At 38.0% G+C, this 26,715-nt stretch overlaps 1 protein-coding gene across 2 annotated transcripts in view; it reads right to left on the bottom strand.

The window, feature by feature from the left end:
- The window catches only part of B3GALT1 (beta-1,3-galactosyltransferase 1), a 523,605-nt gene that overhangs the window by 84,806 nt on the left and 412,084 nt on the right, over positions 1–26,715 (bottom strand). Inside the window, exon 1 of one of the 2 annotated variants that reach the window (XM_032355848.1) lies at positions 14,560–14,714. The exons of the other annotated variant lie outside the window; for it this stretch is intronic. The gene's annotated coding sequence lies outside the window, so the exon portion shown is untranslated. Of the gene's footprint in view, positions 1–14,559; positions 14,715–26,715 lie in introns of those variants that run through there. 2 annotated transcript variants of the gene reach the window in all.

The following is a 26,715-nucleotide window of genomic DNA, read 5'->3' as shown; positions in this document are numbered from 1 at the left end:
AAAATAAGACTATTTGGGGGATGAACCCAGTCATGTCTTTGGGCTTCAGAATGCACCAGCAGTGCCTATACCCGAGTGTGCGTGACTTCCTCGGCTGTGCAGACAACTACCTTACATGCTTCTATTATTCATCACTCTGTTTAGTGAAAGGTACACACTATACCACATAATTGAAAGGGAGAAGCCAACTCTGAAGGACTGTCATCTATTTAGGGTTAATTTATGAATGTGATGATGGAGGTTAATGCTGGTACCCCAGTGAGGTTATTTGGAATTCAACGACTTGAATAGACTGTATTGTAAGGGGCACTTAAGTTTAATGTAGGCTACAGTACTATTTGGAGCTCTTAAACCTAAAAAAAAGAGAATGTTTCCATTGCCACAAATCTTGCTGTTGAAATCTGAGGTAATTTTGTACATAAATGCAAGGTATCTCTTCCATGGCACTTAAGAATGGAGCTCTTTCATTCCATATCTTTTAAGCACAGAATGATTTCACTTCCCAAATCATCTCTTATACTTCCATGTAAATTACTCTTGGCTGAGTTTTATCCCAAAATATTGGTCCTGTATGAGAACTCAGCAGCTGTAGGGCTCTTTGTCTTCAAGGATATGTTTGCAGCTCATGCTTTCCTTTGTTCCTTTTAAGACTATTGAGTACTTTTCTTTAAGGGCTAGAGATGATTCCAGTGCTCAAGTCTTTCATTTTTTAGCACAAATACACCAGCTTCTATTTTCACACCTGAATAGTTTACTAGAGTTCTTAAAATGACTCTGTTGGACATGGAGCGGGCTACTGAGAAGGAAAAACAGACCGTAATTTGTCTCCACAGATGCTGTCCAGTCTATGCTTGATTTAAAATATGCAGCTTTTATACACATTCCAAAGTCTTTATTTACTTTTTTATTGATGACCTCACTAAATCAAAGTTGTTCCTTTATGCCCTTCTAATCGTTACTTAAAAAAAAAAAGCCAACTAAATATTGAAAGAAAACATTAGTTTCCACAATTTTTGCTCTCATGAAGATTTTCAGCATTTATTTTATATTTCAAGGCAGAGTCTGCATGGTTATCCACTTAATGCATTTTCAGAATACTTACTATCTTTCTACATACAACCTAGGTACTTGATAAGTGTTCATTGTTTTCACCATAAACACAGCTTAATTATTATGAAACCTAGAGGTCGCTTACAGAATATATGTCAGTACTACTATGAAGAAAAAAAATACATTTTACTAACAGATGTAATTCTACTGCATGGCTGATGAGTTTCAGGTTAATTCACCCTCTGGGCAAGAGTGATAGCAATTGTTTTAAAATCACAACTCCAACAGAATTCTTTTTGTGCTCTAAAGCAAGCATTTTTGGCAAAAGATTAGTTTTTACAGAAGAAAGAATTTTGCCTTTGGGATAGTATTGGTTTTCTCACTATTTCAACCTTAACTTAGCTAAATTGAGCCACTTTTGAAATCCATCACATAAAATGTTCAACCTTAATTCTTCTCTGGCCTCTCAGGGAAAATTTGGTGGCATTCTTTATTCACAAAGGAGCCTGGACACGTCCCAAACTCTAAGTGTGAAGGGGTGTCAGCTCTATCAGCACGTAAATAAGTCATTAACAAGAAACAGCTGTCTTCTTAAATTTTGCCGTTTCACTTCATTAAGCTTCTTTTTTTTTTTTTTTGGTCCAGATTTCCTTTGTATTCACAAAACACTTTCTTTTTCAAAAATTTCTTAAGACCTCCTGGGGCATTTGGTGTCCCTAACTGGCAGGAATAGCGGTCTGCTCCAGAGGAAGGAGACACATTTTCTTTCTTTCTTTCTTCCTTCCTTCCTTTTTTTTTTCTTTTTCCTTCTTTCTTTCTTTCCTTTTGAAATTTCTGAAGTTACCTTCTCAGTTTTGTTATGGGGATGGGAACGGTTTCTCTTAAAAGGGAATTGAAACTGCAAAGGAATCAGAGTAGAGGAAAAAGCAGTTCTCTTGAAATGCCATAGTCTTGATCAAGTCATCTGAATTTTATGCACTGATAAGTATTAGTATTGTTTTCACAGATTTACATGAAAATAGTTTTAAGGTTTATTTTCATCTCAATTAATCATCAAGTGATATGTCATTGTGCTACGGACTACAGGGAATAAAAGTAATCCATTTTGAATCCAAAACAAAGAGGTTAAAAACTACTAGGTGGTGGTTATGAGGGTTTCACTTTTTAAAGTTACTTGTTAAACAGTACGTATGTATTTTATGTACCTTTCTCCATGTACTTTTTTTTTTTTTTTTAACTAGAAAAGGGGAAAAGAGAAGTCAGAATCTGATCATTTTCTTTTCGAATGTGGGCTTCTTCACTCCTCAAAGTTCCAAACTGATCCAACTAACATTGAGTGTGCCTAGTATATATCCCGGGCATCTTGGGGGAGAGGGGTCATTGCTGAAAAAGAGGCAGATTGCTCAGAATGTGAGAGTCTATAATATTTGACTTTGTTCTTAACAATGTGTAGATTAAATGTCTTGGTTGAATGTATTTGTAGGAGTCAGAGATTTTTTTAACCTATGGAGATGTTGGGGATGAGAAAGATTCAATTTCTTATCTCTATTTCCAGATGCTGGACGTCATTGCTTTGGAAAGACTGAACCTCTGAAGAGAAAACCGTAAGGAGGCTTAGGACAGTGCAGGAGTTCCACGCACCCTGGCCAGTTACAAATCTGTAAGGTCCTGATCTACGGCCCTAGGTTAACATATCAGAGCTCTCTCTTAAAAAAAAAAAAAAAAAAAGATTATTTATTTGAGAGAGAGGGAGTAGAAGGGAGGGGCAGAGGGAGAGAGAGAGAGAAGCTCAAGCAGACTCCCCACTGAGTGGACACCTGTGCAGGGCTCTATCCCACCACCCTGAGGTCACAACCCCAGCCAAAACCAAGAGTCCCATGCTCCACTGAGTGAGCCGTCCAGACACACCCTTTTAAGAGCTCTTTTAAATAATCTCTGCTCTTCTCACACTTCTGCGTCCCCTTAAACATGCAATGTATAAATGAAAAAAAAAAGAGCCTGATTTAGAGTCACCAAACCATAGCTCAAGAATGATTACAATATAAATAAGCACATACATAAAGAAAATGACATGCTTTGAATCCACGGACTTGAGATTCTTCTTTCTGGGAACACCTGTCTAACTCATACTTGTATTTGTTACTTTTTATAAATGGACTCTTTTCTTCATGTGTGCCTTTTCCCCAAGGATGGAGCATAGGGGTCGGGGACAGGGGTCTGATAATGACAGCATTTGGAGGGAAATGGTGCTTTGTATTAATCCAGCATCATCTTCTGAAAATCCATCTTCTTCAGCAGAAGAAAAAAACTGCTACTAAAATTCAAACTTGAATTTGTTTGGATTATTACAAAAAGGGTGCTGAAAAGAGGTTAACCAGTCACTAGGGGACCACTATTTCACCACTTCACACTCTTTTGTACACTTTTTCATTTGGAGACGTTATCTAGAGTTTTGGAACAATACGTCTGAGAAATGCCTTGCTGATAAGAGGCTGCCCGCAGGGAGCTGAAGGTCAAATAGGCACACATACCATTGAATTTTAAAGCCCTCTGCTGCACTCTAGGTTCAAGTGCACTGCATCCCAAACCCTGTCCCCAGTGCACACAGTGGTATAAACAGTGAAAATATTATAAACCCTGAAACATGAGTGTCAGAGGCGTGACATTCTTTATCTCCTTTTTCTTCTCTTTATAGGATGTCCAATTATTATCACATATTTCTTAGGCATCTTAACGCACTGATGGTAAGAAATAAGTTCTACTTATTAGGTCGCTTAAGAAGCTACTGGAGAAGCCAGAGGCATGCAAGTGTCAACGGCTGTTCTTTAGATCAGCCTACATCTTAATAAATTCATAAGGTAAAATTAATCTGGTAATAAAAGATAATTTTCCTTATGTCTGCAAGGAAGAGCATAAGAACTGAAAAAAAAAGTTCAGCATTTCATTTTCTGTCAGAACGAGAAGGGTGACTGGGATGCTGCGGCCCGATGTTCAGCTGATTCCCTCCTTGTTCAGCATGTTGCAGGTAGTAGGTTGGCCTGATTATTACTGAGGACAATGGTTACTGTGACAGTCAGCTCTCTCCATTCATCAGAGCAATTCACTTTCCCGTACCCGGGGCCCTTCTACTCTCGGTGATTCACAGAAGCGCCCCCGTCATTGTCATTCCAGGCATGCTAATATTACAAATTACGGCCTCTAGTCAAAAATTAGTTCTCTTCATTTAGTATGAAATGGGATCCCTTACTTTAATCAGAAACTTAAACAAGTATAAATTTTCCCCCTCTGGTCTAAAACAATCACGTAGCGGAAACAAATCTTTGTGGTTATTACTTTTGTGTTTAATTTTTCATGTGAAGTAAACTGAGTATGGCTGTATCCTTAAATGAACTCTCCAGTCCTTCTTTAATGACCTTCCTGGCTGTTAATTAGACTTTCAAACTAGTACCTGGGGTTGGACTCCAGCGATGATAGAAAAACTTGAGCTAAATAAATCCAAGAGCGTAGTCATGTATTTTTCATACTAGGCTTTCCCCAGGAGCAGTTAAACTTAAGTAAACAAACCCTCAAAATGGTGTCTCTGCGACAATAACATCCTCATAGGTCTCGATGAACACAAAATCAATGCAAATCTATAGAAATTCAGCACTCTCCCATAATAAAAGGATACGTATTTTGCAAGATAACAGAGCAGCCTATGACAGACTGGGCTGCAGATGCCCCTTCGTGCACTGGCATGCCTCAGTCTCCCCCTGTGGGGTTGCCTCCAGCTCCCTGTGGGGACAGAGAGCAAAGCCGCAGCAGCTCGGGACCTGAAGCAGGTAGAAGCCGCCCCTGTGCTCCTGGGTTGCAGCCATCGCCCTCCAACTTGTGTAGAACAATGAGCTCTCGCCAGGGGCTTCTCTGACCTCCACTTTCTCACCTTTTTGCTTTCCATGGTACATTAGGGATACTTTCCTTTTAATATTTAGGTTGCATTAGAAAATAGACGGCTCCTCTTCAGTCAGGTCTCTCCGTGTGCCAGGCACTATGCTGTGTGATTTATGTGTCATAACATCCCGCAAGTAAAGAATTACTATGCCCCCGCCCCAGTTCTCAACAGAGCACCAGGCGGTGTGGCTGTTGAGCCCATTTCCAGGATGTCTTTCCTTCCCTCTGTCTTCTCAGCACAAAGTGGTACTTTATAAACAAGGAAGCTGACACCTAGGGAAGTTAATTTACTAAGCTAGTAAATCAAACCAAACCAAAGCAAACTATAATTTACACTGGTATCTCAAGCCCATACTCTCAGCCATCGTCATATGCTGCTGCTCTTGGCAGCCTACATTCTGTCTTTTGCTACTGGTCTGTGGACACCTTGAGATGGGGCACAGGGTTTTAGTCAATCATTCTCTCTCTGAGTTTTGCACAATGTTGGATTTTAGCAGTTACACTATACGCTTATGCTCATCTTTTTAAAGGACCTACTATTTGCTAAATGCAAAAGCCCAGCCCCCAGAGCTAGCTGGCCATTTAGAAAACATTTCTGGAGGGCTTCTTCTTCTTCTTAGGGAAAAGGTGCTGCAAGGCTGAGGTCCTTTCACACCTAAAGCTCTCTCTCTCCAGACTGTCTGTCCACAAGTATACTATGCTCAGGTGGACATGTTTTGGGGCAGGAAACACACTTATCCTGGCCCACTGGTGACTAAGCCTGGCCATCAGCTGGACTGTGGCCTAAGTGATAAATCAATGTGAGAGACCTGTATAATAGTTATATGAATCACATCCTCTCCCTGAGAAATCTGAATGTGACACAGAGAAGGCACTCCTACCAAGAGTCATACAATAGAAAAATGCACCAGACACAGGGCCGAAGACAACAGAACACGGGAGGGAGCTGAAGTCTGGGCAGAGGGGAGAGCCAGGAGTGGAAGCGGCCAAGTAAGTGAGGAGGGTGGGGTCACTGAGTGGACCACCAAGGTGGCTGGAGTGTCCCCAGTGAAGACCCAGGAAGCATCAGCCTGCAGACTGCCGAGTCCGCCTCCTGGGTTTCCTTCCTTCCATTGTATCCCCATCGCTGTCCAAGAGGCCACTGCTGAGGCAGGGAAGGGTGGGCATGGGGGGTAAAAAAATGGTGAAAACCCAAGATCTCAATCTCTAAGGAACTATGATCTAATGAGGCAGATGCTGGTGTTCATAGGTGATTATAATCCAAGACTAAATATGCTTGGAGGGGCTGAACACTATATCAAAGCGCTTTCTAAAAGGGCCTCCTGGGACACTGTTGCATGTTCTCACTACAGGCCTATCTGACCAGGCTGGGGATGGAGGGAAAGGAGAGGAAGAGAAAGGGTGGAAACTGGGAAGACTGAAAAAGCAGAAACCTATGATAATTCCGTTCCCACTTGAATTCACATATTTCAGTAATTGCCTGCAGTGCTAAAAGAGAACCTAAGCTTTTTCTTAATATCATGTTTAATAAAAACTTTCTCTTAGTATATTTTGAGTGAGTCGGGTGCTCATTAGAGTGCGGGACAACTAGCAAATGAGTTACAGCACCACATAATGACGAGAGGCGCTGCGCCGACACCCGCAGTCCTGAGCTGGGGAATTCACTCCTCTCCTTCATCTGAATTACGAGCTGGCTTTCTAATGTGCATGTGCGACGTCCCAGCGCTACACCTGGTCCTTCATTACAAAGAAAACAGGACATCAAGTCAAATCAACCACAGGCTGCCCTTTGTATACAAGACCTGGATAAGAAGGGGTCCTTCCTTCTTTTTCAGACTGTGGTGAGTCCAGTCCCAAAACTATGATGGAGAAGGCCACATCCTTCCAGAAACTTAACTGGTCATTCATTTCCAGCCCACGATCAAGCTACCGATACAATGCAGGTCAACAAAAGACAGCTTTGAGCAGCAGACTATCTTGCTCCTCTAGACTTCTAGGGTCATAGGCTTGCAGAGCTGGCTTATAGTGCAGTGATTCTGTCTGGATAGGTAGACTAGATGCTATTACACACAGCCCATTATTACCCTGAACTAAACGGCCACAAAAGCAAATTATGTCCTTCAGCCTAATAACAGCTTACACTTTGTGAATGCTCATGGAGAGCCAGGCCCCTTGAAGGTATGTCTTCTTCTTTACCACTTCTTCTGAGGTAGTGGGTCATAATAACTATTATTAGTCCCATATTACAGTTGATAAGAGGGTTACTTGAGAAAATAAGTTACTTGTCCCAAACAACATGGTTGATAAGGGAGGGACTGATGGGATTTGAACCTACTCATTTGGACTTGAGCCGTTGCTCTATTTATGGCTTCAGTACACTGCTTTCTGGCATTCAAAAGAGTATTTCACTCCCTTCCAGAGAGAAAGGAGTGAAACCCTTGTCTGCCTCCTGAAGTAAGCCCCAGTAAACAGGCTGGTTCTTCTGGCTGATTTCTACTCAGGACCCAAGATTCTCTTGGATAGCTACATAATTTCTTTCTCTTTCCACCTCTGGAATTCTTCTGCAGTGATTATGGTTTTTTGTTTTTGGTCCCCCCCCCCCCCCCCAACCCCAACCTCTGCTGAGGTTCTCTGGTTGAAACTCATTGACAGAGAGCAGTGATGTGAAATGACTTCTTTTGCCTCCCAGAGCTTAGCCCGGTACTAGTTCAGTCCACGAGCAAAGCAAAGCATATTTCAAATTCCATCCCGAGTAGACACAGTCTGCAGTTTGAGCCTGCCGAGCCAAATTAATTAGAGATGAATATCATAATAGAACGGCACTGATCGTAACATATCGCTGAGAAGTGTTGGTCTGTGTTAATTAACGGGATTTGCCTCAGCACTCAGTATATTTAAATACAATCAGCATGGGTATTTGTCCACATAGACCAATACATTTTTCCATAGTGGCAGAACTCACCTCGGGAAATGACCCATATGTTCAAAGGCTTGTCCCTTTTGCCTCTCCCCAACCCCTGCCCACCACACCCACTGATGGCCTAATTGCCTCTACTTGGCTGCTTCAAAACATAATGTGTAACCTTTAGAAAATTTGAATATTTGGTGGTAGAGAAGTGAAAATTGTTGATATAAATGTGGGAACCCTTCTGGGAGACAGACTAAAAGAAAATTCCTAGGCAAGTCCAGGCTGCCTAGAGTTTCCTTTCCCTGAAAGAATCTGAATATTTCTCTTATGTTCATGTAGTTCTAATACTATGCTACACTGATTGCCATTTCTACCAATTAGCACTTTATTTTTAAAAAACTTATACAGCGTCTTTTAAAAGGCAACTATCTCTTGGAAAGCTAGGGGGTTATAGGTCATGTATCTACTTAATCAAATTTGTCCAAATTTCTTTTCATTAGTTCAGAAAAATTGAGTTGAGGAATGTGAGTTTTAGCTGAGGGGGAGGGAGGGAGGTATAAACTTTGTAGCACTGCGTCATTCCTGAATGTAGGAAAGAGGGAAATCCATCCTCTCTTCCTCCTCTTCTAGAGAGCTTCGGAGGGGTGGGTGGGGTGGGCATCCTCTCTTGGCAATTCAGTTAGGTGATTTAATCCAGACCCTGCTTTTCACTATGCCATGGATTAAAAAGCCTTCTGTGGACTGGCTTAAGCAGTTAACCAATGCATGTACCATGGTTTCTAGAGAAAATTCTGCCTCGAATGTTGAACACCTAAGTTACAAACCAGCCTTTGGAAAAAAATCTACTTGAAAGTGGGGACTGTCTGTGCCTGCCTCCACCCCACGGCACACTCAACACACTCATCGGACATTGACTGCTCATGCATGGAAATGCACATCGAAGCAGAAGGCTTGAATGCAGTGCATGGCTCTGTTCACAAAGCTGAAACATCTGGATGAGCTGTAGACTAAGGAGGCTATCCAGATGTTTTAAAATCATTAGTAGGGCAGACAGTACATTTGTGTGATTGACGTTTTTACCTTTTACTTGTTTTCTTTTTTTTTTTGTGATGAGTAGCCCTAGTCTTTGTAACTAAAGTGTTGCTTGCTAAATCGTGCCTTTATTCCTGAGATGCTGGGGGTGTTCAACTCAGTGGGTGCATTAAAGACTGGGGGGGATTAGCTCTGGGTTGTCTTGTAAGATGTGGACTTGGTGTGGGTCAGGTAAAGGGGAGCAAGGTGAGTGGCCCGGCTATATATATTCCTTTTTATCCTTTCCCTCCCTTTTGGCACTCTACTCTGGATCGGAGACTTGATCTCCGCTCTGATTTCAGCTATTTTAAGCCTCTTAACTTTCTGTCCTCCTTCTTATATGTGTCCTGTGAAATCTAATTCAAAAGCAAGATGAACTCTATTACAGTTTTCCCCCAAATACAGTCAGGGCCACAAGCATAGGAATACGTTGGATATTTAGTGTAAATCCTGGTTCATAGGCCTTCTTAGCTCTTCCAGCTCAAAAGTTTCTGGAGACTACGTACTGGGAGTCGGTCTTTTAAATATATTCTCTAGGTGAGTCCAGTGCAGACTTAGGAGAACTGCTGCATTACAACCTTGTTCTCATTACGATGGCTCACGAAACTTTGGCTCTTCAATTTTATTCATCTATAGAATGTAGGAATCTAAGTGATGATGGAAAAGTTATAAATCTAAGTATCCGGGTGCTTCTGAAAATGTAATGTAAGCAAGTTAGGAACTTGATAACATTTCATATAGATACTTGCTCTAGAATCTATTCTTAGGTATATTGGGCATTTTTCTGTCTGAAATCTGATTTCCATAGAAGATCAATAGGGGAATATTTACACTGCCAATACAGTAACCATTTATTATTTGATTTTTACAAAATCCTTGCCTCTAAGCAATTGGCATTCAAAACAAATCATTCCTTCTTTAGCCATAATGATACTTTATTGCTTTTGTTCTGAAGTATTCATTTTAGTTCCATTATCCCTATTGTGTAGAGCAGGCACAAAACTAGCCTAAACCCAGTTTATCACAGCAGAAGCTGAACAGAGAGGCTAAATAAAATGCAATCAGATGGGTACCCCCTCCGATTAGCAACCAGAAGAGTTCATCTTCTCTAAGAGCCCCCAAATTGGTCTGTGGGGAAGCAGTTTGAGTGAAGAATGTCTAGACTAGAAAGCTATAACTCTTCCAAAATCATTGATAAGCTAATTTATTGCTATTAAACCAATTACCAAGTGAGTTGTTTGGCATCAGGATTAACCACCTGATAAATGAATTTCTCCTATATTTTCCTGGCAAAGGCGGGAGGAGAAATGTGGAGACTGGGGACAGAGTGCATTTCAGAACTTCTCTGAAGGCTAGCTCAGTGGAGACACAGGCACTCCTCGAAATGAAAAAAGGCTTCATGGGGGGGCCTGGGTGGCTCAGTGGGTTAAAGCCTCTGCCGTCGGCTCAGGTCATGATCTCAGCACCCTGGGATCGAGCCCCACATCGGGCTCTCTGATCAGCGGGGAGCCTGCTTCCTCCTCTCTGTCTGCCTGCCTCTCTGCCTACTTGTAATCTGTCTGTCAAATAAATGATTAAAAAAAAATGCTTCACGAAGGCTTTTTCAGTGTCTGAACTCCACTCTACATAGAAAATGGAAGGTTAAACAAGTGCCTTAGGGACCAGGAACCTTGAAGCTAGGCACAGATTTTACTTCTCAGCAGGTCACATGGTAGGGTTCCACCTGCTGGTCAGTGATTCTCCTAACCATGCATGGTTTTAGACCAAAAGTCCCCATGAGGGACTCGGGACTCGCAAGCAGTTTCTGTAGAGGGCTGTGACTCTGGGTATTCCTCTAGTCCGGACATGTGTGAATGGCCTTTGCTATTACCTTAGCTTTCCTATTTTTTTGTTTTTTCTTTATACAAATGAGTGCTAGTTCACACTCTAGTTTCAAACTCAGGTGTCTAGTTAGATTTTTGGCTCTCAGTTTCCATGAAATGGCCCCCCTCTCTCCAAGGTTCCGTCTGCAGTAGGATCTTCATCAATGCTGGTAGGCCACCTGGCATATGGTTCTTTTCCAGAATCAGCCTTGGGTGCCTAGGAAGGTAGATACTCTAACACTGCTCCAGATCCCACTCTTCACATGTGGATTAATCCTGGGAGTGGAGAGTGCTAAATACAGTTGGTGCAGCTTGCATTTAGCTGTCTCATCTCTTCTGGGTCACTGAGAAAACATCTCAGGTCTGTTCATCTAAAATTCAGCAACTCTACTGTCAAACAGTGGCTTCCCAGATGTGGTTGCTGAAAAGCCATGTGACTAAGGTGTCAGTCTTATTGTTTCCGATTATTGTGAAGTTCTCAACTGGAGTTGTTTTTTGTTTGATGGTTTGTTTTGTTTTGTTTTTAGAGTTTTGTTCAAGAGATGTTAATTTCTTTCTTTTTTAAAATTATTTTTCGGAAGCGTGCTGGGCCCATAAAATTATTTTTATTAACATATCATGTATTATTTGCTCCAGGCGTACAGATCTGTGAATCGTCAGGCTTACACACTTCACAGCATGAGATGTTAATTTCTTAGAACTGAAATGTACTTCCCTCTCAGGCAAACCTGATCTAGAGAAGAAGACACTAACTGAGAAACTAAAAGGTAGCTATTATTCTCCGTCAATGACAAAGCCTACAGTTTATTAAAGAACAAACAGACTATCTTTTTCTGGAAATAAAGCTACACAAAAGGTATACAAAATCACATGCGTCTCCTCATGACTATAAAAGCGATATGCTTTACATTTACATTGCCTTTACACGATTAATATCAAGCATTCTTCTTCGCTTTCATCTGTAAGTACATTGAAATTCTTGTCATAAAAAGTAGAAATGTTTTATGAGTGTTTAAATATACACATAAAGGTTAAAAGTATTGCTCCCTTTATTTTAAAAAATTTCTACAATATAATAACTCATCTTAACTTGAAAGGTCTACCGAACATAATACCTATTATGCCATTCTTTGTTTCCACTGTTCATCTTGAAAATGCTTCCATTTTCAAGTAAAATCCTCACTGCATCTTTTAAAATCTTTTTACAATGTAAAAGTTCTTTATATGTCAAAAAAAAAAAGGTAGACAATATGACTTTCAGTAACTAAGACTCTCATGGAACAATGCAACGTTAGGCACAGTGTCTGATTTTCCTGCGGAGGTAGAAAACAGACTTCATAAAGAAAGCGTCCATTTTTGGACTCTGTAGCTTTTGTCCAATGTAAGCATAATGCCTATGGCCCTAATCCAGTCAGCAGCTGTCTAGTTCCTGGGTCTTGACAATAGCCTTCTCTGGCCTCTGCTGTGCTGTTTGCAGACATCTACCTGATCTGTAGATCAGAAACTTGGTCTCACATTCCCATGGTGTCTTAATTAAATCTTGCAAAATATTCCAGGAATTAAGTTGCTGGGGAAAACCTGGGTGACTAAATCAGCTGCTCAATCACACAAGTTTCTACTTTTCTGAATATCTCATCAAACATTTCTTGCTTCTTCCCTTGCTTTCACCTCCATCGCCTATCCCAACAGCTCCCCTCCCACAATACAGGTATCTTTTATCAGTCCAAAGTGGTGCCTGCCAAACAGTCCAATATCCCTACTGGGATTGGCTCTTCTCTCTGAACTGACTACTGTGGTCTACTAGGTAGGAGCACCATTATATTGAGGACTCCTGCTTTTTAAGCTCTTGGAAGGATTTTTATTTGGAATGGACACATTGTTAAGAATGGTATTTAGTCTGAACTTTTCCCCTGGCCAGCTTCCCTCCTCTACTCCCACCTCAGCACACCCTTCCCCGTATTATTAATACCTGGGAAAACATACTGGGTGGGTTTGACTGTCTGGTACCTCCACTCAGGTCTCAGATGGTCCTCTCTTGCCCTTCATTCAAGCACTCTGCCTAGAGCCCCACAAGTTTGACTAAGGGCTTGCCAGTGTAAAGACACCTTTGAAATGACTCATTAGTATCCAAAGGAATTCCAACACTTTCTCTGGATGGACAAGCAGTGCAGATTTTTGCGGTCAGTGGTCACTCTGAAGTCAGGTGCCAAAACACTATCCGCAGGGGGCTGGTACCTTATATCAAGCATTAACAAATTATGGCACATAGACCAAATCTGTCCTTCTCCTTGTTATTTATTTATTTATTTATTTATTTATAAAGATTTATTTATTTATTTTAGAGCCAAAGAGACAGAGAGAGCATAAGCAGGAGGGGCTGAGGGAGAGGGAGACAAAATCCCAAGCTGACTCCAAGCTGAGTGCCAATCCCAACATGGGGCTTGATCTCAGGACACTGAGATTACAACCTAAGCTGAAACCAAGAGTCAGACACTTAACCAACTTTGGAATGTCCCCATTCTTTGTTTTTGTAAATAAACTTTTATTTGAACACAACCATGATCGTTGCTTATTACATGATATCTCTACCTGTTTTCCTGCTACTACAACAGAGTTGAGCAGATATGACAGAGACCGAATGGCTCAAAAAGCCAAAAAGATTTACTATCTGACCCTTTATTTAAAAAAGTTTGCCAACTTCCACCTTATGTTCATCAATTACGTCATCTCTCTGCTTGAATCCTAAATAGAATCCTACCTGAAGGGCAAGTACTGTTTCTCAGGTACCAACCTGGTTGAACTACAAATTATTTTCAACAAAAGGGATGTAACCTATTTTCAAATTAGTGACATCTGACTAAAGGCATTAGTATATGTAGAGGAAACCAAACCAAACCAAACCAAACCCATAAGTCTTAGCTCAAACACTTCTAGAAGAAATTACTTTGAAAAAATGTTGCCTAGAGAGAGGCAAACTTGAGATAAATTATTAACAGTTATTGCAGTCCATTAGGAATTCAGAAAATACTAGTCCCATTCCTTAGCTGCTGCTCTTTTTGCAGTACATTTCCTCTGACCACACCCCGCTGCTAGACAAATTCAGCCTCACTGTTTTAGAGAGAGAATTAGCATTGATTTTCGACCATTAAATAAAATATTACAAAGGCATGCTTATAAATGATTACATCACCAAGGCTTGCAAATAGACAAGATAAACATTTCTTCTTCCTTAAGCTCATCTGCTAAATTGAATCTGATCGAAAGAAAGCAAAATTTCTCATGTAAATCAAATGACTAGATATGCTGACATTTTGTTTCACAAAGTAGTCTTTCTGCAAGGTTATACATATGACTACTAAAATTTAAAATGGCTGAAGGAAAAGAAGAGTTTTACACTCTATTGTGCTAAGTTTTTTTTTTTCCTCTGCACTGATTAAAATAAAGAAGTCGTCATGTCAATGGGCAAAGCCCGTTACATTGCTTTTACCAAATGCAAAGAGGTGTAAATACAAACTGTAAAGTAAAAGAGAAAGATCATGACTCACCGTCTGACAGCAAAGCTATTAAACATAATCAAAGACTCAGAGTGAACTCACGTTGCCTTTCAACACATTGCTAAAAACCCTTTTTGCTGTAAAACTAGCATAAAATGTCACAATCCTGACACTGCTGTTGGAGAAACTTGGTTTAAGGCATTTAAAACAACTTCAAGACTGCGAATGAAGAGGAGTTACTTACCATAGGATAAGTCACACTGCATTTAGTCTGGACACAGGGCAGCTCAAGCTGTGATCAATAATTTATTAAAAGTTGGTCTTTCAGGGCATCATAATCTATAATCTTAGGACACTTATTTGCAATGAAAACATATAGTTTGTTGAACGAACGCAGGCTCACACATGTTTACAACAACGTCAATGTTGTCTTTTACAAAATACAAGGACAATGATTTATTCTCAGGAAGTCAGTTGGACCATGAGGTAAGGTACATGGTTCTATATTGAGAAGTGAAAATCCTGCCCATGGTGTAGGATTCCCAGACCTTGAATGAAAGGAACAGATGGGCAGGTGGATGGCATATGTAGGTGCAAGAGAACAGATATGACAATCCACAAGTATCCTGAGCATTACCTGAAAAGAGCCCATTTGTTTTCTGCTCATGACTTCTTTAAAGGCATGTGTTCCAAAATTCACTTCTTGCAATACATCCGTTTATGAAAACAGTTGTGAACCTAAGGACTTTTATGAGTTCTGTGGGAAGCTTAATCATGACTATTTAGAAGTTGAAGCTGGTCTTCCAAGGCCAGGCCCTGGCCAGCCTTACAGTTTTGCTCTGTCTGGCTCACCAGTGTTTTATTCATGTTCTTTGGACTTCAGGCTCTGGAGCACCACCTACTTCCACTTGACTCTCCATGTACACTCAGCATGGAGTCTGGAACACAGTTTCTACTTAATAAATGCATGTGGCCTACATGACTGCAAGAATAATTCTCAGCACTTACTGTTAAGCAGTGTGAAAACACAAAGGTAGAGAGTGACCTGTCCAAGGAAGACAGGCTTTGGTTGCCAATAGCCACTCAACCTCTGGCCCAGTAAGTTTGACCTCAAAACTTTCTCCCATATGCTCCATAAATAAGTCACAAACACTAATATTTACTGTAGGGTTCAATGTGACTAGCCTATTACAGAATTCAGGCTTCATACTGACTTCAATACTGCCTCTGGCTCCTTTTAATTTGTTGTCCATTAGGTTTCTTTTTTGGAAATTCTGGATCATACACTTCCACACAGTGGTTCACTTTGAACCTTCCCTTAGCCTTGGTACCTTCTAAGCTCAAAAGTCCCTGCTCTAACATCTAACATTTTGACACCCCCTGACCCCCACCATCCTGGTCAACCACAACAAGGAGGGAACCTGGCCTGAAAGGAATAATCTCAGGAAAAACTTCAACGGATATTTTAATTTCTGTTTTCTTCCTTAAAGCCTTGCTGATCTTTGAAAATTTTTAGCAAAGGCAAGCGCAAAAATTCTTTTTTCAATGATAAAAACCCAGAATTTTCTAGTTAACTCCCATCTTAGTGGATAACCGATGGCTTTTCTTAGGTGATATGCATGAAAAATGTCACTTCCAACTGCCCACCTTTATAGCAATAGGTGAACAGGTTATTTATCACTAAAGTGTTTAGCGTTATTTAACTCTGCATATACCACATTGTGCTTCATCTGTACTTTCCAAAGAGCTCATATCACTGCTTACCTTATGTTATATTTATTGTTTTATTTCTTTCTTGCAGTACTTTGGTAGCTTACTGAGGACAGCTCATTTGTTTTTCTTACTCACTGTATTCCCCAGAACATAAACAATGAAACTTGTATAAATAAGGACACTAGAAATGCCTACTAAATGTAAGATGAGAAAATGAAAGCATATGCAAACATATCCAGTTCTAGTTTGGTAAAATGAATATTTAACTCTTAGATTGAAATGAGATTTTGATTAGTTTTTGTGCCTAGTTTTAATAGTCATTATCAGAATTACATATGTGTTCTAAAATCCTGTAGAGGCAACAAATAATATCCACCACCACCCCCCTTCCACCCATACTCTTTCACGCTTTTGATTATCTACAGGTCAATTTCTGTTGGTGCTTCCCACTTCCATTATACTTCCCTAATGTGATCCCAGATGAAATTATAGGTTCCTGGTCTAGGCTCATAGGGTGTTCATGTGGATGTTTTTTTCTTTATTTAAAAACAAAAATTATACTTGGTAATAAGGATGGGCAAAGTGGGAATTAGCTGAATTTCTCTTAAGCTTCTTCAACCTTTAGGTATTCTTTCTCTGCTTGCAATGGCCTTCTACTGCTCTTTGGATGTTCTATGACCTCATTTAGTCCCAAATCTCAAACTGAATCTCTCTAGACTCTCCTTACAAAATACGTTCTTAGTCTTGTTCTGCTGGAAAGTTTCCAATATATGAATTAGTCATATGATGTTAATGAATGATAGCAGCTTAAGGCATTTTTCTGGTCCAGAGGGATTTGCATTTTGATAAGGGGTAATGCCCTAACCCAAAGGATGAAATTGCTAATGGTAGAACTTAAGTCTTCAGAGATAGCATCAAGGGGTCAGAAAACCTTCCAGCCCTATCATATTGGCTGCCAGCTCTAACAGTGCAGAGGACTTCCACTCCCACAATGCAGTCCCCTTTATCACCATGAAAAATCAAGAAATTAAATTCTATGTAAGTCCCAAATGCTGACATTGGCAAATGCTGAACTCATTAAAAAGGGAAAAATGTCAACACAGTGGGTCCAAATAAGTTTTGGATTTGGTAGGAGGAGGAGGAGGGGGAAGAAAGGAAAGCAGGGAGAGAGAAAGGCAGGAGAGGAGAAGTACTGTTAACAGGGAATGAAAGAAGTATCTCTTTAATATGAATGTTAACTATACTATATTACTAGAATGCATGTATTTTTAATACACTTCCGAAATTAAATTGTATGTATTAATCCAATTTTCTGTGAAATAAAAAGAGATTGATTTACCATCTGTGGAGAAGAGGGACTTAAAAGACACAACAGATTTAAGGGCCATTAAATGTAATGTGTTAAAATTTTAAAATGATTTTCATAATTGTAGCTTTGTATCTTAAGCTAGTTTGTAATAAGGAATACTAATTTTGACAAACAGGTGTGTCAGGGCTATTTACCCAATAGTTATTAACTGAAGTGAGTGGTCAATTTGTCATTGGTAAGAATGGTGGAAAAGGAGTTCTGCAGTCTTATATTTGTGAAGAAAATCAGTAAGAGATGAATTTGCTTGATAGCAAGAGAATTCAGCTGTATTTGTTGAACACATGACTTTATGATCTTTTTGGAAAACAGTAAGTCATACACTTGTAGAACATGGTGTTGGCCTTGTGTTAGCTCATGCATACCCTCTTACAGATGTGGGTAAAAGTCAGGAGAGGGCTTGAGAGATGAACCTACATAAAAGAAATCAATGCAATGGGTTTTCGAGTGTGTTACTGTGCTGACTCCTAGGTTTTCTTAAAAAATTTTTTTAATTTAAATTTAATTTAATTAACATATATTGTATTATTAGTTTGAGAGGTAGAATTTAGTATTCTTCAGTTGTATACAATGCCCAGTGCTCATTCTATCAGCCCTCCTTAATCCCTATCACCCAATTACCCCTTCCTCCCACTGCCCCCAGCAATCCTCAGTTTGTCTCCTATAGTTGAGTCTCTTATGATTTGCCTCCCTCTGTTTTATTTATTTTTAATCATCTTATTTTATTTTTCCTCCCCTTCTCCTATGTTCTTCTGTTTTGTTTCTTAAATTCCACATATGAGTGAAATCATATGGTATTTGCCTTTCTCTGACTGACTTGTTTTACTTAGCATAATAGACTCTAGCTCCATTCATATCTACATCACTGCAAATGGCAAGATTTCATTCTTTTTTATGGCTGAGTATTACTTTACATTTCTTAACTAAATTTTGATACTTTATAAAGATGTCATTTTATTTATCTTTTAAAAAGAAAAATTAATGAAGCAATTGGAAAGATAAGAGTTAGAATTTCCTCTCAAGTGAAAAATTCAGGTAATTGTACAGCATGAGTTTTATAGAAATTCTAAAGCAAACAGAATAATAATAATAATGATTGTTAAGTTACTCAGGAAAAAACTAATCTGTCTCCTGTATCTTTGAAATGACTCTACACTTCTTGAATTATCCTTTGCTTCTCCATTTCCATCTGTAAACAGTTTATGAGACTCAGCACATGAAATGCAGATGAAGACTTAGATCTGGTATATATATACATATATATGTAAAATTTCCATCTTCTTGTGTGTATATACACAAGAAGATGGAAATTATTAGAGAGAATTAAAGACATAGAGAATAACATTAGAATATTAGTCATATACATATACAATTGTAGTTCAGTTAGACTAGAGATAATGAAGATGATATAATAATTAAATTCAATATTTGGTTGAAAAATTTTCAGAACTGATGAAAAACACGACTGTACATATAAAGGAAACATGGAATATGCCAACAGAATAAATTTAATAAATATACACTTAGACTGATCCAGTGAAACTGCAGAATATCAAAGATAAAGAAAAGGTCTTTAACATAGCTAGAAGGAAAAGACAGAACAACTATAAAGAATAAATGTTAACAGTAAGATTCCCAACAATAATGGAACCCATAGGTCAACAGAATAAAATCTTCAAAATGCTGAGAAAAATAATTTTCAATATAAGCATGAAAACTACCCTTTAAGAATGAGGATAAAATAGTTACATTTACATTAAAAAACAAACAACAAAACAAAGTTTCTAATAATAGGTGATGATGAGGGGAATATTGAAGTTTTATACTTCTTAGAAGATGGCAAATGATTTCAAAGAGACAGAAACGCAAGGAGCAATGGTGAGAACAGACTATTTAATAAGCAGATAAATCTAAATAAACACTTTATATAAATAACCATAAGCATCATTATGGTTTAACATACTGATTAACATTAGATTTTATTAAGTATGGATGGTAAAATATTTTGGATAGCCACTAAAACAATATAAATAAAATAACTACCAAACCAGTAGATGGAAAACAATGGAATAAGAAAAAAATACTCTGTTAATCCAAAACATAAAGACTGGAAAGGCAGGAGAATAAAGAGGCATAGGAAAAGTGTAAAGTAAAGTGATTAAAAAAAAAAGTTCAAACATAGTAGTAACTATAATAGATGTAAATGATCTATGATTTTAAATTAAAAATAGAGATTATTAGATTAAATATGAAAACAAAACTAGCCACCTTCTATGTATAAGGGACATGCCCATAAGAAAACAGAAAAATTAAAAATGAAAGGATGGAGAAGGCAGACCAGGTAAATAACCAAGAAAAGGCTGGAGAATATAAAATATTCCTAAAGATTAAAAGCCATTGGAAATAGGAAGGGTTACCATATAATGATAAAAAGGGCCAATGCACCACAGAGCTATCATAATAGTTGTAAACTTGTGTGTGAAGACTAGAACTACAGTTCTAGTTAGTGCTACAGTCTTAGAACTACAAAGAGAAATCTATCTTTGTAGCAAAAGATTTCTTTCTTTCTTTCTTTTTTTTTTATTCTAAGATTTTACTTATTTATTTAACAGAGAGAGAACACAAGTAGGCAATAGGAGAGGGAGAAGGAGGCTCCCTGATGAGCTGAGAGCCCAATGTGGGCCTCAATCCCAGGACCCTGGGATCATGAACTGAGCCAAAGGCAGATGCTTACCCAACTGAGCTACCCAGGTACCCTGTAACAAATGATTTCAATGCAATTCTTTAAATTATTAATAGAAAAGCAGATAAGAATAATGAATATACTAAAAAGACGATCAATACAGTTTACAAGCTTTTTAATTTTTTTATAATTATTTAAAATTTTAAAAAAGTTTTTATTAAATTCCAGTTAGTTAATATACAGTGTAATATTAGTTCCAGATGCACAATATAGTGATTCAACACTTCTATTCAACACCCAGTGATAATCTTGATTAAAAATTTAACCCTGTATACACTTAGTGATATTTCATTTTGATGAAGAAACATGGGGTATTTATTTATTTATTTTAAGAGAGAGAGAGAGAGAGAGAGAGAGAATGAGAATATGTGAGCAGGGCAGGGAGGTGTAGAGGGAAAGGGAGAGAGAGAATCTTAAGCATGTTCCATGCTTGTGTGGAGCCCAACAGATGGCTTGATCTCACAATCCTGAGATCATGACTTGAGCCAAAATCAAGAGTTGGGCCTTAACAGACTGAGCCACCCAGGCGCCTGAAGAAACATGGGACATTTAAAAACAATTCACACACTAAGCCATTAGGTGAGTCTCAATGTTGGCAAGTCAGTACACATAGGCCATTTTTTCTAACTACAATGAAAATAAATTAGAGGCTAATCAAAAAATTAATGAAAGTCTCCATGTAGCTGAAAATTAAACACATACACACTTGTGGGTAACTCAAAAATCAAGACTTCTAATGTAAATCAAAATATTTAGAAGGAATGACAATGTTATAGTGAAATGGTACTCAATAAAACTGCATCCTTATATGCTGTGGCTAAGCCATCAAATTAAGAAGTTAGGAAAACAGAATAAGTTCCAAGGTAACAGAAGAATAGAGATAACAAAGATTTTTTTTTTTAAAATAAGCAAAATAAGAACCAGGTTAAAATAGATGGTCAAGAAAGTCCAAGTTATTCCTCTGAAAAACCATTAAATGAGATAAAATGGTGGCCACCTTGATTAAGAGAAAAAGAGAAGATGCAAAAAAAATATTTAGAATATAAATGAGGACATAACTACAGATATATTGGAGACTTAAAAAATAATGCAAAGATATTCAGAGAAATTATGGCAATAAGTTGGAAATTTAGACAAAATTGACAGGAAATATATAAAACTGATTTAAAACATATAAAATTGCCAAAGCAGTCTTGAAAAAGAAAAACAAAACAGAGGTATCACAATTCCAGACTTCAAGTTATATTACAAAGCTCAAATAATAAAAACAGTACAATACTGGCACAGAAATGGACACATAGATTAATGGAGCAGAACGGAAAATCCAGATATAAACCCACAACGGTATGGTCAATTAATCTTTGACAAAAGAGGCAAGAATAGGCAATGGGAAAAAGACAGTTTCTTCAAAAATGGTACTAGGAAAACTAGACAAGGTGCATGCAAAAGAATGAAACTGGACGACTTTCTTATACCAAGCACAAAATAAATTCAAAATGGATTGAGGACCTAAAAATGAGACCTGAAACCATTAAAAATCTTAGAAGAGAGCACAGGTGGTAACCTCTTAGACATTAGCCATAACAACTTTTTTCTTGATATATCTTCTGAGGCAATGGAAACAAAAGCAAAAATAAACTATTTGGACTATACTAAAACAAAAGCATAGCAAAAGAAACAGCCAACAAAATTAAAAGACAACTTACTGAATGGGAGAAGATATTTGCAAATGATTTATCTTATAAAGGACTGGTTTCCAAAATATATAAAAGAGTTATACAACTCAACACCCAAAAAACAAATAACCCAAATAAAATGGGCAGAAGACATGAACAGACTTTTCTTCAAAGCCAACAGACACATTAAAAGAGTCTTATCATCACTTACTATCATGGAAATGTAAATTAAAACTTCAATGAGATCACCCCACACCTGTTGGAATGGCTAAAATAAAAAACACAAGAAACAAGGATGTGGAGAAAGAGGGAACCTCCTGCACTGTTGGTGGGGATGCAAACTGGTGCAATCACTGTGGAAAATGGTTTGGAAATTCTCAGAAAGTTAAAAATAGAATTATCCTATGATCCAGCAATTGCACTACTGGGTATTTACCCCCAAAATACAAAAAGTCTAAAAGGGATACATAAACCTGCATGTTTACTGCAACATTATTTACAATAACTGAACAGCGGAAGCAGCCCAAGTGTCCATTGATAGAGGAATGGATAAAGAAGGCATGGTATATTTATACAATGGAATATTATGCAGGCATAAAAAAGAATGAAATCTTGCCATTTGCAGTGACATGGATGGAGCTAGAGCGAATAATTATATATTATATTGCTAAAGAAATAAATCAGTCAGAAAGACAAATACCACATGATTTCACTCATATGTGGAATTTAAAAAAGAAAACAAATAAGAAAAGAGAAATTAAAAAAGAGAGAGGGAGAAAGACCAAGGAACAGAGTATTACCTAGAGGGAACAAACTGATGGTTATTAGAGGGGAGGTTGGTGGGGGGTAAGTGATGGAGATTAATGATAACACTTGTCATGATGTGCACCGGGTTTTGTTTGGAATTGTTGAATCACTATATTATACATCTGAAATTAATATAACACTGTATGTTAACTAATGCGGTTAAAATAAAAACTTTTTAAAAAGAAGAAAATAAAAAGAACTACTCTACAATCTAGTGATCATACTACTGAGTATTTACCCAAAGAATACAAAAACACTAATTTGAAAAGATTTAGGTGCCCTTATGCTTATTGCAGTATTTTTTATAATAGCCAAACAATGGAAGCAGCCTAAGTGTCTGTTGATAAATGAATGGATAAAGAAGATGTGGATATATACGTACATATACACACACAAACCAAGAAACAGACTCTTAACTATAGAGAACAAACCAATGGTTACTATAGGGAAATGATGGGGGCATGGGTGAAGTGGGTGAAGGGAATTAAGGATTGTGCTTATCATGATGAGCACTGAGGTAATGTCCAAAATATATAAAAATGTATATAACTCAACACCAAAAACCCCAAATAATCCCATTAAAAGTGGGAAGAGAACTTAAATAGACATTTTTCAAAAGAAGTTATACTGATGGCAAACAGACACATGAAAATATGCTCAACATAGTCATTTGGGAAATACAAAGCAAAAACACAATGAAATCTTACTTCCCTCCTGTAGAGTGGCTAGAATCAAGACAAGAGATCACAAGTGCTGGCAAAGATATGGAGAAAAAAGAACTCTCGCTCCTTGTTGTATAGCCACTGCAGAAAACAGTGGAGGTTCCTCAAAAAATTAAAAATATTAAAAAATCTGGGACGCCTGGGTGGCTCAGTTGGTTAAGCAGCTGCCTTCGGCTCAGGTCATGATCCCAGCGTCCTGGAATCGAGTCCCACATCAGGCTCCTTGCTCGGTGGAGAGCCTGCTTCTCCCTCTGCCTCTGCCTGCCATTCTGTCTGCCTGTGCTTGCTCTCTCCCCCCTTTCTCTCTAATAAATAAAATCTTAAAAAAAAATATTAAAAAATTTAACACTAAACAAGATAATCCAGTAATCCTACAACTGGGTATTTACTTAAAAGAAAACAAAAACAGTTATTCAGAAAGATATATGAATCCCTGTGTTTAGTACAGCATTATTTACAATAGCCAAATTATGAAAGCAACCCAAGGATCCACTGACAGATGAATGGATAAAAAAGATGTATCACACACACACACACATACACACACATTATCTAGCTATGAAAAAGGATGAGATCTTGTCATTTGTAACAACATGAATGGACCTAGAGGATATTATGCTAAGTGCAATAAATTAGAGAAAGACAAATACCATATGATTTCAGTTATATGTGGAATTTAAACAAAACAAAACAAACAAAAGCCAGAAGCAGACCCATAAATACAGAGAATAAACTGATGATTGCCAGAGGTGTATAGAGTGGGAGGATTGACAAAATGGGTGAAGGAGTGTGGGAGATACAGACTTCCAGTTATAGAATGAATAAGTCACCGAAATAAAAGGCACAGCACAGGGAATATAGCCAGTGGTGTTGAAATAGTGCTGTATGGTGACAGATGGTAGCTACACTTGTAGTGAGCATAGCTTAACATATAGACGGTCAAGTCACTGTGTCGTACGTATGAAACGAGTGTATACAACATTGTATGTCAACTATACTTTAATAAAAAATAAATAAAATATAGAAAACCAAAATGTTTTATAGTTACGAAAACATTTCATTTGAAAAACAGGCAAAAGAACAGAAAAGCCTTAAAAGAGACATAACCCTATATAAATATATTAAGCATGCTCAATTTCATTGGTAACCAGGGAAATACAGATTAATACTAAATGTCAAACATTTTGTTATTTCCTCATTTCTCAGAAAGAAGTTTGACTCTACTAAGTGCTACTGCTGCTGATGTCGTTTGGTAGTGACCAGTGTTTAAACTGTTATAACTGCTTTAGAAAAAAAATACTGGGGGCACCTGGGTGGCTCAGTGGGTTAAAGCCTCTGCCTTCGGCTCAGGTCATGATCTCAGGGTCCTGGGATCGAGCCCCGCATCGGACTCTCTGCTCAGCAGGGAGCCTGCTTCCTCTCTGTCTCTGCCTGCTGCTCTGCCTACTTGTGATCTCTCTCTCTGTCAAATGAATAAATAAAATCTTAAAAAAAAAAGAAAAAAAATACTGGCACTATTTTGTAAAATCAAACCTCAGAAACATAATTTCAGCTATTCCTTTCCTAGGTAGACCAGAGAAAATCTTGCTTAGTGCATCAGAAGGCATTGCTCTTAATATCAGAAAATTAGGAATGTTCATTAGCAGAAATATGGATAAAAATATGATATATTCACATTGGCATATTAGAAAATGATGAAAATGAGTGAACTACAGTTGTAATAACAACTATACACTGGTACGTTTAAAAATAATATTCACAGAAAAAGCAAGCAATAAAGACTATTTATAGTATACAATTTCTATAAAACTCAAAACCAAGGAACCAAGCAACGTGTTGTTTAGGGATATAACATGCTAAATATTTCTTCCTTTTTAAATGGCAAAAAGTGATAAAACAAAATTCATTACAGTAGAGAATTCTGAGCAGGAAGTAAAAGTAAAAGGCAAAGTACATATGCAATGGTATTAGGATTATTTTAATTATTTAAGTTGGTTGATAGTTTCATAGATATTAGTTATATTGTTATTCATAACTTACATATATATTTCAAATTTTTTTTGAATGTTCAAATAGTATGAGCTAAAAATCAAAACACAGAATTATATCGTCTCTGTGGTCACACTTCTTTTATGCCTCCTTAATGTTTATCAAAGTATCACACAATTAGCATGATGTTCTAGATGCAACTTCTTTTTGCTATGTTAGGTCATCTTCCAGCAATGTTAGAACAGATTTCCTTCCCTCACATATACTGCCACATATGCTGCTGCTTTACTTGTCCTTTGATGGAGGTACAATGCACTTCATACTCTCATATCTTTTCTTAAACTCTTCCCTCAGCTTTCAATGTTTCTCCCCTGATTATACAAATCTTTCTCATCTGTCAGCATCTAGCTCTTCCTCATCTCCTCAGTGAGAACTGATTTAAACAGTGTCACTTCTCCCACTCTGGATTACTTGTACCAACATTATAGTGTAATCTGCATCCATTAGGTAGGAAATAGTCAAACTGTGATGGTGAAGCAACTGTCATACTATAATAGAAAAAGACTTCATTTAAAGCAGTCTTGGAGCAAGCATTCATCAGAAAGTGAGAGTACAAAGCACTGATAGAGTACTAGGACAAGAACAGATTGACAGATTATAGTCAGAATGGGAGATGCACAGAATATCAGTAGATTAAACTACCTTAGTAGGAACTTCTAGAGTCTTTCAGAGTCATGATAGTCTTTTTCGTAACCACACCTGGCTGAGAGATGTCATCAGTTTCTCAGTAGGGACAAACTGGAAGTATATATCAGCTCTCCACTCAGTAGCATTAATATATTGTGGGATATAATTTTCTTTATCCCATTATATACCTTCATATAGTTTCAGTAAGTTCCTAAATTGCCTTCATACAGTAGTGAATTGAACACTCCCTGTTGCCAACACTGTTATAGTCAGATAGCTTTACTCCGTTATTGTCATTTTGGTTCCCATCAATTCAAGAGCAGCATTCTGTAAAGGGTGAACTTCAAGCTACAAGGTTGATTTAGTTAGTGATTCATCAGTAGTCATTCAACTATGGTATACAAGGTTTGGGGACCTGAGGACAGTGGGAGGAGTGGTCTTCCTGGCAGAGAGGAGAATTTGATCACTGCACTGACATTATTTAGAATTGATAGTGCAGGGTGATCACAAAAAGACTAATGCTTAGTCAATTGTATTATTTTTAAAGTTCCCTTTAAACGTCACACCCCCTTACTTGTCTGCATCTGTGATGGACCACTCTTACCATGTTACCAGCTTCTTTGAAGGTTGTAACTTCTTTGAAGGTATGAAAGCGATCTTAATTGCCCTTGGCAATTGTAACTTCTTTGTAGGTGTG

The sequence above is a fragment of the Mustela erminea genome, chromosome 8 (genome assembly GCF_009829155.1).
Source record: "Mustela erminea isolate mMusErm1 chromosome 8, mMusErm1.Pri, whole genome shotgun sequence".
In the NCBI taxonomy this organism is placed as follows: Eukaryota; Metazoa; Chordata; class Mammalia; order Carnivora; family Mustelidae; genus Mustela; species Mustela erminea.
The sequence above is the reverse complement of the archived record's forward strand: the minus strand, read 5'-3'. Positions and strand labels throughout refer to the sequence as shown.